Here is a 20449-nt window from a genome sequence, read left to right as displayed (position 1 = left end):
CATACATCTTTCCCCATACACCAAACTATAGGGACTAAACTTGTAAAAAATGAAACTTTCCCCTCCTAAACTCCGGAGTTCCGCGCGACAAGCTCCACTCCATGTGGCCGCGCAATGCGTTGGCTGACCTGGTCAGAATCCCAACTCGTTTTCTATCGTTAACTCGTTTAAGGCATAAAATCGTTTATTTTAGGCATGTTTGAGTGAATTAAGGTCCAAGTAAACATCATATAACTAAAATATCATTCCTAATTCATTTCCCTCTGCCCAGATCAGATCCTTACTAATATTTCATTGATTCTTTCCTTAAATTGCATAAACTTGCTTAAACGGGACAAAAAGCCTATAATTGGTTCGTTTTATGATTTTCCTATATAAACAAGACATAACCATCTGCTGTAAAATTTAATCAAACCCTAAGATCATACTCCAGCCGTCCTACCTTCTGCCCAGCTCATAAACCTTTTGGTTTTTGCCTCTTCGTTAATGATTCAAGACTTGTTCGTTGACTTTGCTTGCTTTAGGATCTTTGACTTCTGTTTCTCATCAATCCTTTCACTTTCCGGGTAAGTTGTAAACTGTAAAATTGTTCATACATATTTCCTAGTCAATGACCTTCAATCAATTTCTGAGATTGAAGGGTATTGACTGGTCAATTGCTTTAAAACCCGATGAAGGGTAAAATAGTCAAAAAGTTTGACTTTGCGTTTTCTCATGCTTCTGGTCGGAATCAACGTTCGGTCCAGAAGACTTTTATTCTCGTAACATAATTTTAAGGGTTCTGACTAAAACCCGACTCCTGACTCGAAGTTTGGATTCTGGTCAGACTCGACTCGTTTAAACATTAAAATCAACATAACTAGAGTTCTACTCATCCGTTTGGATTGATTCCAGCGGCATTAAGTTCATTTTTTTTATAGTTTCATATCACAAAGTTTCAGATTCTGATAATTAATCTCGTTGGACGCGTATTGAACGACTCGCTTAAATCATTAGTTCGTTTGTCGAATTTATTAATCACTTGCCTTCCGTCTAAGGTGAGTTTGATCATTCCCCTTTTTATACACTTTTTTCAAATGTTTTAGGGACATATGCATGCTTACTCATATTTTCTATTCTATATATACACAAAATCGCAAATATAATCATTGTGTGATTATCAGTTGAATGTTATTTGTTAATTGCTACATGTTTAATTGTTTATTTGATAATGTTTCGGAGAGGTCCAACATATCTCCTTTTGTATAGGGTTCTCATTAGTATGATCATACGACCGTCTTAGCAACTGGAGCCCGATTCGCTTGGCGAAGATAAACCGAAAATTTAGTCATGGTAATCAATGCCCGATTCGCTTAGCAACGATTCATTGGCACACGAATATACTTGATTTTGGTTTGTTAAGGTTTGATTGATTGTTACCACATAGATAGGTTTGCACATTTATCAATTATATATATATATATATATATATATATATATATATATATATATAATTTGTTGTTTCAAAATTGGTGATCATCTCACTCAACATGTGTTGTTGATCAACCTCCATTTTCCACGCGTATGCAGGTTGATTGAAGATTAAAGTTTGGACATTCAGAAAGACCTTACGATTATAATGAAGACAAACTTGAATTTAAATGGTTGTATCTATTTATTTGAATTGTATCGTTATATTTGATTATTTTGTGTGTTATTTGAACAAAATAATTAATTAGATATTGTCATTTATAATTATGATAGTATCTTCGAGTTGTGAACTATCGGATCACGCCCCGGCATTTCCGCCTTAGGTTAGGGTGTGACAGATTGGTATCAGAGCCGAAGGTTATAAGATAGGTCGTTAGAAATGGTCCAAGACATATGTTAGGAACCCTATACGTGCTTATCTAAACTGCCTTATGTGCTAATTAATAATTGTTTACAACTTGCTTAGATTAATTATTTAAATTGTATTTATCTTGTTTATTTGTTGCACACACACACATAAATTCTGAGGTTATGCCTCAACTTTTAAAATATTTTTAAATCCTCTTATTTTTGGTAGATTGCCTTTTTATTGTGGGAAATTCCTTAAGAATTCATGTGTTGTGTTTTGCTCTTTCACCTTGAAGCGTGGGGGTATGACAAATCTCGTACAACCATAACTTTAAGTGGTACCCGTAATCGGCTAAACGGTTACGTGGTAAACATAACCGGCTAAATGGTTATACTTCCAAATTGTGTTTTTAAATTATTTTAGATGCTTAGTTGTGTGAAAAGTCCATGGAATTCCATGGGCACTACAACTATTCATTTCTTAAACCATTTTCGATTTGATTTTTGGTTTGAATGTGTCGTCCGGGGTGGTTCCCGAGATACACCAACTACTTATATTTGATTCGATATTTAGTTGAGTCGATTAAATGCCATGTAACGCTCATGGTTCGAACAACTTCATTGATTCGATAATTCGTTAATTAGTTGGGTTAGTTAAATGCCATGTACACGCTCATGGGCTGAACAACTCAATTGTTTATTACTCGTTATTTGAATTGCGCCATCAAATTGCCATGGAATGCTCATGGAAGGCCAATTCACAAACTTTATGTTGTTTATCTAGTTGGGCCATTCAAATTGCCATGGAAAGCTCATGGGAGGTCAACTCGTTTGATATGCTTGGTTATTTTATTTTTGGAAAATTTTATAAAACATTATTTACTTAAATGATTCCAACTCATATATATTATTTTAATTCTTGACTCGTCCTCGAGTCTTCACTAGTATTAATACATATACATACGTATCCCCATTATTTCTATCAACTCATTCCTATAACTTACCCATCATTTCATTAAAATCTCATTCTTGATCCTTGTAGAATGTCTTTCCTAGGAAAACATCGTAACCAACGTCGTTCGCCTGCTTCTCGTGATTTCCATTCGACTACTAGAATCGCCATGGAGTTTGCTAATGTATGCTATTAATCAAACGCCCGCCAATCTCGACAAAACTAAAATGCACCGAACAAGAAATCTTATACTAACTCATATCCGTTAAAATCTTATTTAAATTATATTTTCTTATTTGTATCCATATTCTCGAACTATAAATTTCTAAGTATATTTAAATCCTTATCCTCAACTTAAACTATAAATATTTTATTATCTCTTGTTTTCCTCAATATCATGATGGTCTTCACAACTTATTTTCTACTTTATAAAGCTTTATAATTAAAATTTAATTATTGTAAATTTTATTATTATTAAACTAAATTATGTATTCTCTAAATTTAATTTCCATTTTAAATTAAAAATTTTTCATTAATTAATTTAACTTTTACAATTAAATTGGCTTTTTGACTGAACATTAATCGTAAATATTTCAACTCCCTACTTTGAAATTTTTTTTAAAATTTTGAAATGTTTCAAATGATAAATTCGTAGTTGTTAGAATAGTCATAGTGGTTCATGCATTTCTAACCTCGCATTTATCTTATTTTATTAAATGTTTCGCATCTTATTTTTGCTATCGCAATTAATTTAAAAATTTGTTGTTTACTTAAATTTCCATTATCGATAATTCAATTTACATATTTCCAAATATTTATAACGATTTTGTGAAAATGGAAAACAATCCACAAATTCCCAATTTAATCTAATTTTATTACCTACTTTATATTTTACCTAATTTTAAAGATTTAATTGGAATAGGACTATCGGTGGTTCGGGAATATCCGCTTCCCAGTTTAATCTATTAACGATTTAATTCAAAATAACTATATTTTTGCATTATCATTAATATTTAAATTACTAACTATTATAATATTTTAGAATATTTTAATCGAATTAATCTTATCTCAAAATCACCAACTTGAAAAGTGATGACTTTATATTAATTTCTCTTTAAACTCATAGGTACTTAAATTAACTAAACTCGACTGACCAAAATTTTCGTTGACAATGTTTAACCTTATACTCTCGATCTTAAGAACTTCATTCCTAAAGAATACGATCTTTAAGGACTCCGCATGCCGTTAACTATTCGTTATAAATTAAATCTTTGCGCCCTGGATAAAATTCCTTTATCAAAGATAATCAATTAGGATCTTGTATCTCCATCTCATTTCCTTAATCTCGATTTATCACAATAACATCTATTTCACCACCCGACGATCTAAGTAATTATGGGTCGACACGTAATTACCAAAGTCCTCGCATGAAAATCATAATACGTAAAATTGTGTGTCATGATTTAGAACCTAAGGTAGCTTGGGTAACGGTACAAATGATGAGATGATAAGGACATGGTGGATACGCCGCTGGTACATCCTATATATAAGTGCCCTTATCGGATTGTCATTTGAAGCGTTGCTTCGGTTATTGAAAGTTCTATGTTATGATATTTTCATTAAAAAGTTTAAATTGTTTTCAAAACGATAATGGTTTGGTTTTCCTTAATTTCGGGAAGAAATTCCCTAAAGTAGGGGAGATTGTAACATTTCGGATTTTTCAAATCGTATTCATTTACGTTTAACCCGACCTGGGAATATTTTGGATCACTATTATTAATCAAAATCAAATCTTTATAATTATTAAATTCCTAATGTTCACTTTAGGCCCTCGTACTTTAAATAACATTTAAATCCTAATGATTACATCAAAAAGTGCATTTAAAGACCATAAACCAAACTATAGGGACTAAACTTGTAAAAAATGAAACTTTCCCTTCCTAAACTCCGGAGCACCGCGCGACAGGCGCCATTCCATGTGGCCGCGCAGTGCGGTGGCTGTTAACTCGTTTAAGGCATAAAATCGTTTATTTTAGGCATGTTTGAGTGAATTTAGGTCCAAGTAAACATCATATAACTAAAATATCATTCCTAATTCATTTCCCTCTGCCCAAGATCAGATCCTTACTAATATTTCATTGATTCTTTCCTTAGATCGCATATACTTGCTTAAACGGGCCAAAAAGCCTATAATTAGTTCGTTTTATGATTTTCCTATATAAACAAGACATAACCATCTTTTGTAAACTTTAATCAAACCCTAAAGATCATACTCCAGCCGTTCTACCTTCTGACCAGCTCGTGAACCCTTCGGTTTTTGCCTCTTCGTTAAAGATTCAAGACTTGTTCGTTGACTTTGCTTGCTTTAGGATCTTTGACTTCCGTTTCTCATCAATCCTTTCACATTCCGGGTAAGTTGTAAACTGTAAAATCGTTCATACATATTCCCTAGTCAATGACCTTCAATCAATTTCTGAGATTAAAGGGTATTGACTGATCAATTGCTTTAAAACCCGATGAAGGGTAAAATAGTCAAAAAGTTTGACTTTGCGTTTTCTCATGCTTCTGGTCGGATTCAACGTTCGGTCCAGAAGACTTTTATTCTCTTAACGTAATTTTAAGGGTTCTGACCAAAACCCGACTCCCGAATCAAAGTTCGGATTCTGGTCACACTCGACTCGTTTAAACAGTAAAATCAACATAACTAGAGTTCTACTCATCTGTTTGGATTGATTCCAGTGGAATTAAGTTCGTTTTTATTTATAGTTTCATATCACAAAGTTTCAAATTCTGATAATTAATCTCGTTGGACGCGTATTGAACGACTCGCTTAAATCATTAGTTCGTTTGTCGAATTTATTAATCACTTGCCTTCCGTCTAAGGTGAGTTTGGTAATTCCCCTTTTTATACACTTTTTTCAAATGTTTTAGGGACATATGCGTGCTTACTCATATTTTCTATTCCATATATACACAAAATCGCAAACATAATCATTGTGTGATTATCAGTTTAATGCTATTTGCTAATTGCTACATGTTTAATTATTTATTTGATAACGTTTCGGATAGGTCCAACATATCCCCTTTTGTATAGGGTTCTCATTAGTATGATCATACGACCGTCTTAGCAACCGGTGCTCGATTCGTTTGGCGAAGGTAAACCGACAATTTAGTCATGGTAATCAATGCCCAATTCGCTTGGCAACGATTCATTGGCACACGAATATACTTGATTTTGGTTTGTTAAGGTTTGATTGATTATTACCACATAGATTGGTTTGCACATTTATCATTTATCAATTATTTATATATATAATTTGTTGTTTCAAAATTGGTGATCATCTCACTCAACATGCGTTGTTGATCAAACTCCATTTTCTACGCATATGCAGGTTGATTGAAGATTGAAGTTGGGACATTTAGAAAGACCTTAGGATTATAATGAAGACAAACTTGAATTTAAATGGATGTATCTATTTATTTGAATCGTATCATTGTATTTGATTATTGTCTGTGTTATTTGAACAAAATAATTAATTAGATATTGTCATTTATATTTATGACAGTATCTTCGATCTGTGAGCAATCGGATCACGCTCTGGAATTTCCGCCTTATGTTGGGGTGTGACAAGTCTTATATTGTACGAATCGTCGGAAAATTGCCTTGAATCTGGCCAATTTAGGGGCGATTATGGGCATCTTGGAAGTGGCGAAGTGAGATGGCAGGGAACGGCAAAGAAAAACGATGTATAGGGTTTAGATTTGATTTTATCTGGTTTTTTAATTCCTTCTTTTTTGATTAAAAATGCAATTGATCGGTTCACCCGCCGGTTCACCGGGTCCGGGTCAACCGCCACTCGTTAAACCCGAATCAGTTTATTAGAAACGGCCCAAATACCATGACCTGGCCCGGCTTTTGAAGCGGGTCCTGGTCGGACCGGGCAGGCCCGTCCGGGTTTCAAAACATTGGTCATTGTGCCACCACAAGAGCAGAACTTTTTAGCGTAACAGACAGTGGGATAAACCCGACTGAACTTAGGATTCAAATTAACAACCTTATACAATGTTTAACTCATATTATTATGTAACAACTTGGATTTTTCGATTATAAAATATACCCATATTTCTCAACCCGTTTTCGTTTTTGGAAATTTAATCAATAAAATTATTAAATTAATTACATTATAGTTTTTATTTTTCTTTATTTATTATTTTAGATTTGGATTTTATATAAAAATAACCCTTAACCCAAACCCAATAACAAAATCCATAACCCGTATCCATTTACCGTAACCGTGACCCGTTTAGATTACTTGAGCCACAATTATCTATCTAAACTAGGAATTAAATCACGTTTATGATTATCTTAAGATCCGCGGCCTAACCGTCATAGTTAATTTGGAAACAAGATCGAAATCGGACGCGTATTGATTATTTAATAAACTGACTAAACCCATAAACGATTATGTAATCTAAGATTGATTATAACTCAATTGCTTGCTTTTGCACCTCTAATATAATTCAGCGACCTAAAACCCTAAACTTAATTGTATTATTATTGGTCGTAACCCCTCTAATCTAGTTCTGTTCTTGCCGGCGCTACGGGGTGTCGTTCTCCCTGGTTGCATCATTGCTACAGGTAATTAAAATGTGTAGATTGTTCGTCTCACATCAGTAAGCATAAGCCCTAACATCAAGTTAATAAACATTGAACGGATTGAGCAATTGCTTTATCTAGGGTTTATAATCAAATTTGGTTGAACTAGTTTCTGTGTATGTACATCCGTTTACGAACCATAATCAACTGACACCCAAGCACAGTAGGCTAGGGGGTGTGTGTTAAAGTTCTTTCCGGCTGTTTACCCGGGTTCGAGTCCCAGCTATGCCATTTTTTGGTATTTTTATTTATTTATTTATTGTTTAAACTAATTTTTAATAATTTATAATACATTAAAATTAATATTAAACATTAAATAAACAATATTTTATTTAAAAGATAAGAAAATAAAACTACTCATATTGGAATAACTTTAGGGTAATTAACTATAATAAAACCATAACTCCAAGGTGAAAAGTGTAAATTTGTAAAAAAAAAAAACAAAAGGGTTATTTAGGGTTTGATAAGTGTAGACTTTGATATTATTTGAACCTTATGCCAGCGCCTCCTTTGTATCAATTATCAAACGTAAATAATTTATGGTTTGACCTAATGAACATCAGTACGCACACATACATCTTTCGTTAAGTCTTTGCCAGATTTTCATTAAACATTCATCACACATCTTAACCGGATCTTCCTCAATGATAATCTTCACCACCATTATTTTGGTAAGTCTTATATTGTACGAATCGTCGGAAAATTAGCTTGAATATGGCCGATTTAGGGGCGATTGTTGGCATCTTGGAAGTGGCGAAGTAAGATGGCAGAGAGCGGCAAAGAAGAACGATGTATAGGGTTTAGATTTGATTTTATTTGGTTTTTTAATTTCTTCTTTTTTGATTAAAAATTCAATTGATCGGTTCACCCGCCGGTTCACCGGGTCCGAGTTAACCGCCACCCGTGAAACCCGACCGGTTTATTAGAAACGGCCCAAATACCATGATCCGGCCCGGCTTTTATAGCGCGTCCTGGTGGACCGTCCGGGTTTCAAAACATTGGTCATTGTGCCACCACAAGAGCAGAACTTTTTAAAGTAACAGACAGTGGGATAAACCTGGCTAAACTCAGGATTCTAATTAACAACCTTATTCAATGCTTAACTCATATTATTATGTAACAACTCGGATCTTTTGATTATAAAATATACCAATATTTCCCAACCCGTTTTCGTTTTCCGGAAAATTAATCAATAAAATTATTAAATTAATTACATTATAGTTTTTCTTTTTCTTTATTTATTATTTTATATAAAAATAACCCTTAACCCAAACCCAATAACAAAACCCATAACCCATATCCATTTACCGTAACAGTGACCCGTTTAGATTATTTGAGCCATAATTATCGATCTAAACTAGGAATTGAATCACGTTTATGATTATTCTTAAGATCTGCGGCATAACCGTCATAGTTAATTAGGAAACAAGATCGAAATCGGACGGGTATTGATTATTTAATAAACCGACTAAACCTAGAAACGATTATATAATATAAGATTTATTATGACTCAATTGCTTGCGTCCGCACCTCTTATAAAATCCAGCGACCTAAAACCCTAAACTTAATTGTATTATTATTGGCCGTAACCCCTCTAATCTAGTTCTGTTCTTGCCGGCGCTACGGGGTGTAGTTCTCCGTGGTTGCATTATTGTTACGGATAATTAAAATGTGCAGATTGTTCGTCTCACATCAATAAGCATAAGCCCTAACGTCAAGTTAATAAACATTTAACGGATTGATCAATTGCTTCATCTAGGGTTTATAATCAAATTTGGTTGAATTAGTTTCTGTATATGTATATCCGTTTATGAACCATAATCAACTGACACCCAAGCACAGTTGGCTAGGGTGTGTGTGTTAAAGTTCTTGCCGGCTGTTTACCCGGGTTCAAGTCCCAGCTATGCCATTTTTTGGTATTTTTATTTAGTTGTTGTTTAAACTTATTTTTAATAATATATAATACATTAAAAGTAATATTAAACATTAAATAAACAATAATTTATTTAAAAGACAAGAAAATATAACTAATCATATTAGAATAACTTTAGGGTAATTAACTATAATAAAACCATTACTCTAAGGTGAGAAGTGTAAATTTGTAAAAAAAAAAAGGGTTATTTAGGGTTTGGTAAGTGTAGACTTTGATATTATTTGAATTTTATTCCACCGCCTCCTCTGTATCAATTGTCAAACGTAAATAATTTAGGGTTTGACCTAATGAATATCAGTACGTCACACATACATCTTTCGTTAAGTCTTTGCTAGATTTTCATTAAACATTCATCACACATCTTTTCCAGATCTTCATGAAAGATAATCTTCATCACCATTGTTTTGGTAAGTCTTATATGGTATGAATCGTCGAAAAATTGCCTTGAATCTGGCCAATTTTAGGGGTGATTATGGGCATCTTGGAAGTGGCGAAGTGAGATGGCAGAGAGCGGCAAAGAAGAACGATGTATAGGGTTTAGATTTGATTTTATCTGGTTTTTTAATTTCTTCTTTTTTGATTAAAAATGTAATTGATCGGTTCACCGGGTCCGGGTCGACCACCACCCGTGAAACCCAACGGGTTTATTAGAAACGACCCAAATACCATGACCCGGCCCTGATTTTGTAGCGGGTCCTGGTCGGACCGCCCAGGCCTGTTCGGGTTTCAAAACATTTGTCATTGTGCCACCACAAGAGCAGAACTTTTTAGCGTAACAGACAGTGGGATAAACCCGGCTGAACTCAAGATTCAAACTAACAACCTTATACAATGCTTAACTCATATTATTATGTAACAACTCGGATTTTTCGATTATAAAATATACCCATATTTCCCAACCCGTTTTCGTTTTTGTGAAATTTAATCAATAAAATTGTTAAATTATAGTTTTTCTTTTTCTTTATTTATTATTTTATATTTAGATTTTATATATAAATAACCGTTTACCGAAACCCAATAACAAAATCCATAACCCGTATCCATTTATCGTAACCGTGACCCGTTTAGATTACCTGAGCTACAATTATCGATCTAAACTATGAATTGAATCACGTTTATGATTATTCTTAAGATCCGCGGCCTAACCGTCATAGTTAATTAGGAAACAAGATCGAAATCAGACGGGTATTGATTATTTAATAAACCGACTAAACCTAGAAATGATTATATAATCTAAGATTTATTATAACTCAATTGCTTGCGTCGGCACCTCTTATATAATCCAGCGACCTAAAACCCTAAAGTTAATTGTATTATTATTGGCCGTAACCCCTCTAATCTAGTTCTGTTCTTGCCGGCCCTACGGGGTGTCGTTCTCTCTGGTTGCATCATTGTTAGAGGTACTTAAAATGTGCAGATTGTTCGTCTCACATCAATAAGCATAACCCCTAACGTTAATTTAATAAACATTGAACGAATTGATCAATTGCTTCATCTAGGGTTTATAATCAAATTTGGTTGAATTAGTTTCTGTATATGTATATCCATTTACAAACCATAATCAACTGACACCCTAGCACAGTTAGCTAGGGAGTGTGTGTTAAAGTTCTTGCCGGCTATTTACCCGGGTTCGAGTCCAAGCTATGCCATTTTTTTATTTTTATTTATTTGTTGTTTAAACTTATTTTTAATAATTTATAATACATTAAAAGTAATATTAAACATTAAATAAACAATGTTTCATTTTAAAGACAAGAAAATATAACTACTAATATTAGAATAACTTTAGGGTAATTAACTATAACAAAACCATAACTCCAAGGTGAAAAGTTTAAATTTGTAAAAAAAAACAAAAGGGTTAATTAGGGTTTTGATAAGTGTAGACTTTGATATTATTTGAATTTATGCCAGCGCCTACTCTGTATCAATTATCAAATGTAAATAATTTATGGTTTGACCTAATGAACATCAGTACGCACATATACATCTTTCGTCAAGTCTTTGCCAGATTTTCATTAAACATTCATCACACATCTTTTCCAGATTTTCATCAAAGATAGTCTTCACCGCCATTATTTTGGTAAGTCTTATATTGTACGAATTGTCGGAAAATTGCCTTGAATCTAGCCGATTTAGGGGCGATTATGGGCATCTTGGAAGTGGTGAAGTGAGATGGCAAAGAGCGGCAAGGAAGAACGATGTGTAGGGTTTAGATTTGATTTTATCTGGTTTTTTAATTTCTTCTTTTTTGATTAAAAATGCAATTTATCGGTTCACCCGCCGGTTCACCGGTTCCGGGTTGACCGCCACCCGTGAAACCCGACCGGTTTATTAGAAACGGCCCAAATACCATGACCCGGCCCGGCTTTTGTAGCGGGTCCTGGTCAGATCGGCCAGGCCCGTCCGGGTTTCAAAACATTGGTCATTGTGCCACCACAAGAGTAAAACTTTTTAAAGTAACAGACAGTGGGATAAACCCGGCTAAACTCAGGATTCTAATTAACAACCTTATACAATGCTTAACTCATATTATTATGTAACAACTCGGATCTTTCGATTATAAAATATACCCATATTTCCCAACCCGTTTTCGTTTTTGGGAAATTTAATCAATAAAATTATTAAATTAATTACATTATAGTTTTCGTTTTCTTTATTTATTATTTTATATTTGGATTTTATATAAAAATAACCCTTAACCCATACCCAATAACAAAATCCATAACCCGTATCCATTTAATGTAACCGTGACCCGTTTAGATTACTTGAGCCATAATTATCGATCTAAACTAGGAATTGTGTCACGTTTATGATTATTCTTAAGATCCGCGGCCTAACCGTCATAGTTAATTAGGAAACAAGATCGAAATCGGACGCGTATTGATTATTTAATAAACCGACTAAACCTAGAAACGATTATATAATCTAAGATTGATTATAACTCAATTGCTTGCGTCCGCACCTCTTATATAATACAGCGACCTAAAACCTTAAACTTAATTGTATTATTATTGGTCGTAACCCCTCTAATCTAGTTCTGTTCTTTCCGGCGCTACGGGGTGTCGTTCTCCCTGGTTGCATTATTGTTACGGATAATTAAAATGTGCAGATTTCTCGTCTCACATCAGTAAGCATAAGCCCTAACGTCAAGTTAATAAACATTGAACGGATTGATCAATTGCTTCATCTAGGGTTTATAATCAAATTTTGTTGAATTGTTTCTGTATATGTATATCCGTTTACGAACCATAATCAACTAACACCCTAGCACAGTTGGCTAGGGTGTGTGTGTTAAAGTTCTTGCCGGCTGTTTACACGGGTTCGAGTCCCAGCTATGCCATTTTTTGGTATTTTTATTTATTTATTGTTTAAACCTACCTTTAATAATTTATAATACATTAAAAGTAATATTAAACATTAAATAAACAATATTTTATTTAAACCGACATCATAAGTTAAACGTTTCGTGTCAACTAGTTTCTTTACAAGATTTCGTGTGTGTGTGTGTGTCTTATTAATAATAATAAATCATTAGTATTTTATTTTAAACCGACACTAATATTGAGGCTTATTGTTGTTAAATATTTTTATAAAATTACTTATATTTATCATTATATATATATATATTTTGTTATTCGTTTTAAACAAAATTATAATAAACATATTAAACATGTTAATATATTTTTACCATCGGATCTCGTTAAAAAATCCAAGATATAAATTCTACGATAGTTATATATTTATACGTTTATTATTATAATAGATCTCAACTCATATTTATTTAAACTAATTGTACGTAAACCCGATTTTTATGGCAAACAATGATACTTCTAATTGAATAATAATAATAATAATCTTTAGGGAGCAATCACTCAATTCATAACGTACCCAATCATGAATATAACTCAATCCACATCGAAATCCTAAATCCATTATACGTATTATCTCATTTATAATTCATTTATAATATTTATTATTTAATTAGGATTCTTGTCGGTAATTTTCAAAGAGGGTGATTATCGTTTCTTGTCGTATTCATTCTCGTTTGGCTTACTCGATCAGGTGAGTTTATCATTCCCCTATTTTACTCAATTTTCTAAACGTGTTGGGGACATATGCGTACGTATTAGTATTTCATACTATATATATATATTCAAACAAATGCATACGTGTTATTGTGAAGCGATTTAATCAAACATACGTGCCAATTGCTTACTTGTGTTATCATTCAATCAATCGTATGTTGGAATTACTATTCAATCAATCGCATAGCGGGTGTTCCTGTTGGTGACCAATCCCGATTCGCTTGGCAACGGTCTACATACTTGTTTGTGTTTTGATTATATTTACCGTACTTATCACGTTATTCTTATTTATTGTACTGTGTCAAAACTGGTGATATTCTCACTCAACTTTATGTTGACAAAACTCCATTTTATATGTATATGCAGGTTGATTGTATTGAAGATCGAAGTTTGGACACGTAGACGAGACTTTAGGATATAATCAAGTTAATATTTATTTGAGCTATGTTTATATATTTAAACTGTTTATTGTATTTGGATACTATGTGTATAATTGATATTAAATAATTAATTAGATATTGTCACGTTTATATCATGATAGTATCTTCGAGCTGTGAGCAATCGGATCACGCCCCGACATTTTCGATTAAGCTAGGACGTGACATATTCATTGCTTTAATAGATCTACCAAAGTAACACAAGTAATTAAGAACCAAACTTAAATCTTCACTGCTCCTATCAGTTAAGCCACAAGTGGTGGATGATTGATAATAATTAATATTTCAATTTTTTTTCTTTGACATAGTATGCAAAACGCTTATACGTAATTTAATTTATTACTATTTGTTAACAAACATATATTAATTTAATTTAGGATAAGGTGGAATCAATTTGCTAGTTATACATAATTCAAGTCAACAATAATTTTTAATGGGTAGCAATTAATTATTTAAAGTTTTCGTTTAAAACGTTTCCATTTAATGCCATTATAAATTTGTTTATAATAACAATATAAAAATGTCTATTCTACATAGTTTTAAGTCAAGTGAATTTTATTATCATTATAAAACTCATAGTAATATGGTGATTATTATTTGACAAATTGAATTTTAATAATTCTATATCTTTATAATTGGTCAATAATAATTTTATCTTAAATAATTATTGTCAACAGTAAAACGTATCGCCCTACCTTTTCTCTCTGAACCACCGTTAAAAATCTTTAAACTGTTAATTTTATTACGAATTTCAAACTAATATTTTATGAATTTTAATTGGAATGATGATTACGGGTCAATTGATATAAAACATATTTTTTACTTTACACGTATACTTTTTTTCTTGTTTTTAACATATATTGAGCATTTTCAAACAATGATTGAATTACGCTTGATTTTGCAAAATTATTGAGGTACTCCTATTTTATCTTGGGATGCTGGTTGTGTAGTATCTTATGAACTAAATGCTGTTGTTTTTAGGCCTGAACCGAACGCTCAGTGAGCTTTCGTGAACCATTCTGCGAGAAGTTCGCCTATGTTCGTTTATTTAATAAACGAACGAACATGAATAAAAATTTTGTGTTCGTTTAATTAAACGAACGAACATGAACACATGTTCTGTTCATTCATTTATGTTCATGAACGCTTGTTTATGTATTAATAAAAAATAATTAAATATTATTTGAATAGATCATCGACTTAAAGGTTTTATATTTATTAATTTGTGTTCATTTAAGTGTTATAATTTAAGTTCGTTTATATTTGTGTTCATTTACATTTATTCATACATTTTTATTTATCTTTGTTCAGTTATGTTCGTTTAGATTTTAAACAAACGAACACAAGTGTCCATCTTTAAATAAACGAACATAAACATAAATATTTGTTCGATTAAGTGTTCGTGTTCTTCTAAAGTTAAATGAACGAACTTGTTCGTGTTCATTCGATTCATTTATAGACTTTCATTATTCACATTGATGAACACATCGGTCTCAATCTCTAGGCTCTGCCGATTTTATTTGCGTTCGTTTGTGTTCGTGAACACATTATTTTCTTATCGAGCGAACATAAACAATGCCTTGTTCATGTTCGTTCGGTTCGTTTACAGCCCTAGTTGTTTCCTTTATTTTGTGGATTTGAATCATGTGTCTGAATAAAAGTTTAAGAAACATCAATTAAGTCTTAACCCTTGTTTGAACTTTAATACGTGCTCCCATCACTAGATACAAGTCTATATTTCTCTCCTCTTTTTTTAATATCTATTTGGCATATATATATATATATATATATATATATATATATAGGTTTAAGTTCAGGAGAGAAATGAAATTACTGTGAGAAATGTGAGAAACGAATATGTGCCACTAGTTTTATCTTAGGTTTTAAATGTTTAAAAATAAATGAAAAATATATAAATGCAACAATAAATGCATTCTATCTCTTCAATTAATAAAACTAATATAACCATAATAAATCACTCTCTAATTATGGACACACATTCTATACGTTTGTAGGTTATATGTTTTTCGTGTGTAGGTAATATGTTTTCTTAATTTTGTGTATGTTATATGTTTTTGTTTAGGTTGTATATTTTTTATTGACATTTAATGCTAACATATATAAGATAGTTTTTTGTATTATTCATCACAATGTACCTACGTGTTGATTGATATTGATATATAATATATGAATAAATTGTATTCGTGTAGGATAAAAATTTCGAGTGTAGGTTATATGTTTTACGTGTGTATATTATACATTTTCTTGTGCATGTGTAGTTTTTTAATGCTGAATCTTGTATGTCGATTATATGTTTTTCGTGTGTAAGTTATATGTTTTCTTATTATTAGAACAAGTGTGTGTTATATGTTTTTGTGTAAGTTGTGTACTCTTTTGTTGATATTTAATGCAAACACGTGTAAAATAGTTTTTTGTACTATTTATAACAATGTAACTACGTGTTGATAGATATTAATATATTAAGTTGGAAGAAATTGGTTTTGGATAGAAAGACATTTTAATGTATGAATAATTTGTACTTGTGTAGGATAAAAATTCAAGAGAGAAAAAATAAGTTATAAAATAAATAAATTCTTATTATTTTCCAATTATAATAATTTGATAAGTTATATTAATTAAATAAATAACTATTATATTTATTAGTTATATTAATTGAAGAGAGAGCATGAATTAATAGTTTCCTTATTTATTTTTAAGCATTTAAAACATAAAATAAAACTAGTGGTTCATATTCATTTCTTATAAAATAAAACTAGTGCTTCCAACGACTACAAGTATGCTTACTCTATAAAAATAAAAGAGTTCGAGCCCGAGCTTTACTAGCCAGATGACGAGCCTAAATAAACCTATTATTTATATAATTATATATATTTAACAATTATAATTATAAAAAATATGATTAAAAGAACAAAACAATACGTATTATCTTATATATAATATTAAAATTAAGAAATATATAAAAATAAGCCTATTTAAGTTAGGGCTGTTTAAAAAGCTCGAGGCTTGAAGCTCAGGCTCGTGGCTCGCTCGAAAAAAGCTCGATTAAAACTAGCTATAAAAAGTTGATTTGAAACATCTTGAGTTGATTTGAATCATTTTTGTAATCGAGCCAAAATCGACTCTGGCTCGGCTCGTTAGCTCGATCTTAAGCTTGTTTAACTTTAAAATCAATCTAGAGCCTAACTAAGTTACCTCGTTTAATTTCGAGCCCGAGCTCGAAAACACCCTGGCTCGACTCGTGCACAGCTCTAATTTAAGTATATATGTTAAATAATAAACAAGTAGAGCTCGAGTTTGAAAATCTACTCACGACTCAAGCTCAAGATTTAAAAATAATGTTCGAAACAAGCTGGGCTTAAGCCTAGTCTTGATAGCTCAGGTTTCCGTCGTCTCATTTGCGCTCTAGTATATACCAACATTCATCGTTGACTTAACCAGTAGAACCTCATTTTGCATAGTTAACTTGACATGGATTCCATTTGTACTTTATAGGAAGTTTAAGGTTGCTGATGCAAATTATATTGATTCGAAGGTACTCGGGTTGCTGGTGATCCAACCATTCTTTGGGGGCGAGGAGCGAATAGATTCTGAGATACGGCTGGATGGTATAGCACCTCTGCTGACATTGAAGCGGACAGATTGGTTATGGAATGCATTCATGCCACTAGATGGCCCACACAACCGGGATGATCCTTTCATAAATGTTAACGGGCCAAATGCTACGGACATATCAAAAATCGATTTACCACCCGCCTTGGTGGTTACAACTGGGTATGATATCTTACGGGACCGGCAGACTGGGTACTACGACTGGCTCAAGAACTCCGGGAAAGAAGCATACTTGGTGGACTACCCAAACATGTTTCATGCTTTTTACCTTTTCCCGGAGTTGCCGGAATCCGATGAGGTTATACTGGATGCGAAGGACTTCGTTGACAAGATCTTAAACAAGGTCAATCTTATCAAATCATATAAGAAGTGAAGGACTTCTTCACAAGGTCCTAAATAAGGTATATAAGGACTTAATAAGGTATATATCATGCATTTATGGTATTAACTATTTATATATGTAAACGAAAACAAAAGGGTACATGAGCTAATGCCATCAGCAATTCTGGAACTTCAAAAACCATCATGTCAAACTTCATATCAGATTTTAAACTTATTTTAAAAACCACTCATTTTCTTTGGTAATATCAAACCTTCACGAACTTTAACACAAAAAATTACAATTATATATATAGGATCAGGATCATGTGAGAGTTTTTTGGGAATTGAGAACTATGAGATCCATTTTGGACCACAAAAAACCCTAAAAATAAAAAAAAATCATAAAACAAAAAAAAACACAAAAATAAAAATAGTAAAAAAACCAAAGTTCTTATTTATCATCTCGGTTTCTAAAAAAAAAAACGTAAAAAAAAAATTCTCGGTTTAGCTAAATTAGACATATACATATCAATCAATCAATCAATCAATCATGCCCAGTAAAATCCCACCGACAGCAAAGCTATAAGTAGGGTCTGGGGAGGGTGGGATGTAGGCACACTGTACCTCTATCCAAAGGAATAAAGAGGTGGCTTCCAGAGAGACCCTCGGCTCTAAGTACATGTGTATGAAGCAAAATAAAGGAAATCAAAGTTTAACAGTTATATAAAAACTACTACTAATTATAATAATATTAATAATAAGATCACAGTTTAACAGCTATATAAAAGCTAATAATAATAATAATATATGTAAGGGAAATACCATTATGGTATGTGACCTAAATAAGTTAAGTCTAAGCCCTAAGGTATTCAATTCTCTCTAAAAATCCTTAACTTTAATTCTACTTCTCCACGAATTCCTATCCTCAACCATGTCCTCGGAGAGGTTTAGGTCTATCAAATCATGCCTAATCCTCTCATCCCAAGTCAATTTCGGTCGTCCTCTACCCCTCCTCCCCTCTATAGTAATGTTTTCTACGGATCTAACAGGATTCGTCGTCTGTCTTCTCTTTACATGTCCAAACCATCTCAATCTCCACTCTCTTATCTTGTCTGCTATGTTCGCCACCCCTAATCTCTCGCGAAACACAACGTTTCTTATTCGGTCTAGCCTTGTGTGCCCACACATCCAACGTAGCATTCTCATTTCTGCTACCTCCATCTTCAGCACTTGTGCCTTCTTGATGGCCCAACAATCTGTTCCATATAGCATTGCAGGTCTAACTGCCACCCTACAGAATTTTCCCTTTAGTTTAGTCGGGAAACTCTTGTCGCACAATATACCTGTGGCTGCTTTCCATCTACACCATCCTACCTGAACTCGGTGGGTCACATCACTGTCTAATTCCCCATCGCTCTGTACAAATGATCCTAAATACTTGAACTTCGTTACCTGCGGGACCACCTGCCCTTCAATTGTGATCTGTGCGTCTTCATTGTCGTTTATCCCACCAAAATCACAGTGGAGGTACTCCGTCTTAGATCGGCTAATCTTTAAACCTTTTGTCTCTAAGGTTGTTCGCCACTCCTCAAGCCTCATGTTTAGATCTTGTTTTTTCTCAGCAAGTAACACAATATCGTCTGCGAACATCATGCACCATGGGAGAGTCCCCTGAATCGACTTTGACAACTCATCCAAGACTACTGCAAAAAGAAACGGGCTCAACGCTGACCCTGGTGAAGACCTACCTCTACAGGAAAGAAATCAGTATCCCCCACTGGCGCACGGACACTTGTTTCACTCCTGGTATACATATCCATAATTATCTCTATGTATTTCCTGGGCACTATTCTACCCTCCAAGCACTCCAGAGCACCTGTCGTAGGCCTTTTCTAGGTCAATAAACACCATATGTAGATCACGTTTCTTCTCCCTATACTTTTCCATTAATCTTCGTATAAGGTGTATTGCCTCTGTGGTGGAACGCCCCGGCATGAAGCCAAATTGGTTGACCGTAACCTGAGTTTCTCGTCTAAGTCTAACCTCAATCACTCTTTCCCATAGCTTCATAGTATGACTTAGTAGTTTGATTCCTCGGTAGTTACCACAACATTGGGCGTCTCCTTTGTTCTTATAGATAGGAACTACAACGCTGCTCCTCCACTGGTCTGGCATCTTACCTGATTTGAGAATACTATTGAACAGAGTAGTTAACCAAATGACTCCTTCCTCCCCCAGACACTTCCACACCTCGATGGGTATGTTGTCTGGCCAACCGCCTTAGACCTTCCCATCCTCCTAAGTGCATCCTTCACCTCTTCTCGTGTGATCCGTCGGCAGTAGCAGTTATTCGATTGTTGTCGTTGAAAGTTTGTGTTGTCATGTTCTTCTTGGTAAGCTCTCCCATTGTTAAAAAGATTGTGGAAGTAGGTTTGCCATCTTAGCTTGATGTCCTGCTCCTTGACCAGTACATGCCCATCTGTATCCTTTATGAACTTCACCGGTCCTAGATCTTGCCTTCTACGCTCCCTGGCTTTGGCAATCTTAAACATAGCATGTTCCCCCTCTTTTGTTTCTAGACTTTCATACATCCGTTTAAAGGCCGCCTTCTTTGCT

The sequence above is a fragment of the Bidens hawaiensis genome, unplaced genomic scaffold (genome assembly GCF_021521415.1).
Source record: "Bidens hawaiensis isolate Kalapana, Puna unplaced genomic scaffold, B.hawaiensis_p1.1 tig00000760_1, whole genome shotgun sequence".
Taxonomy (NCBI): domain Eukaryota; kingdom Viridiplantae; phylum Streptophyta; class Magnoliopsida; order Asterales; family Asteraceae; genus Bidens; species Bidens hawaiensis.
This window is presented reverse-complemented; position numbering follows the sequence as displayed.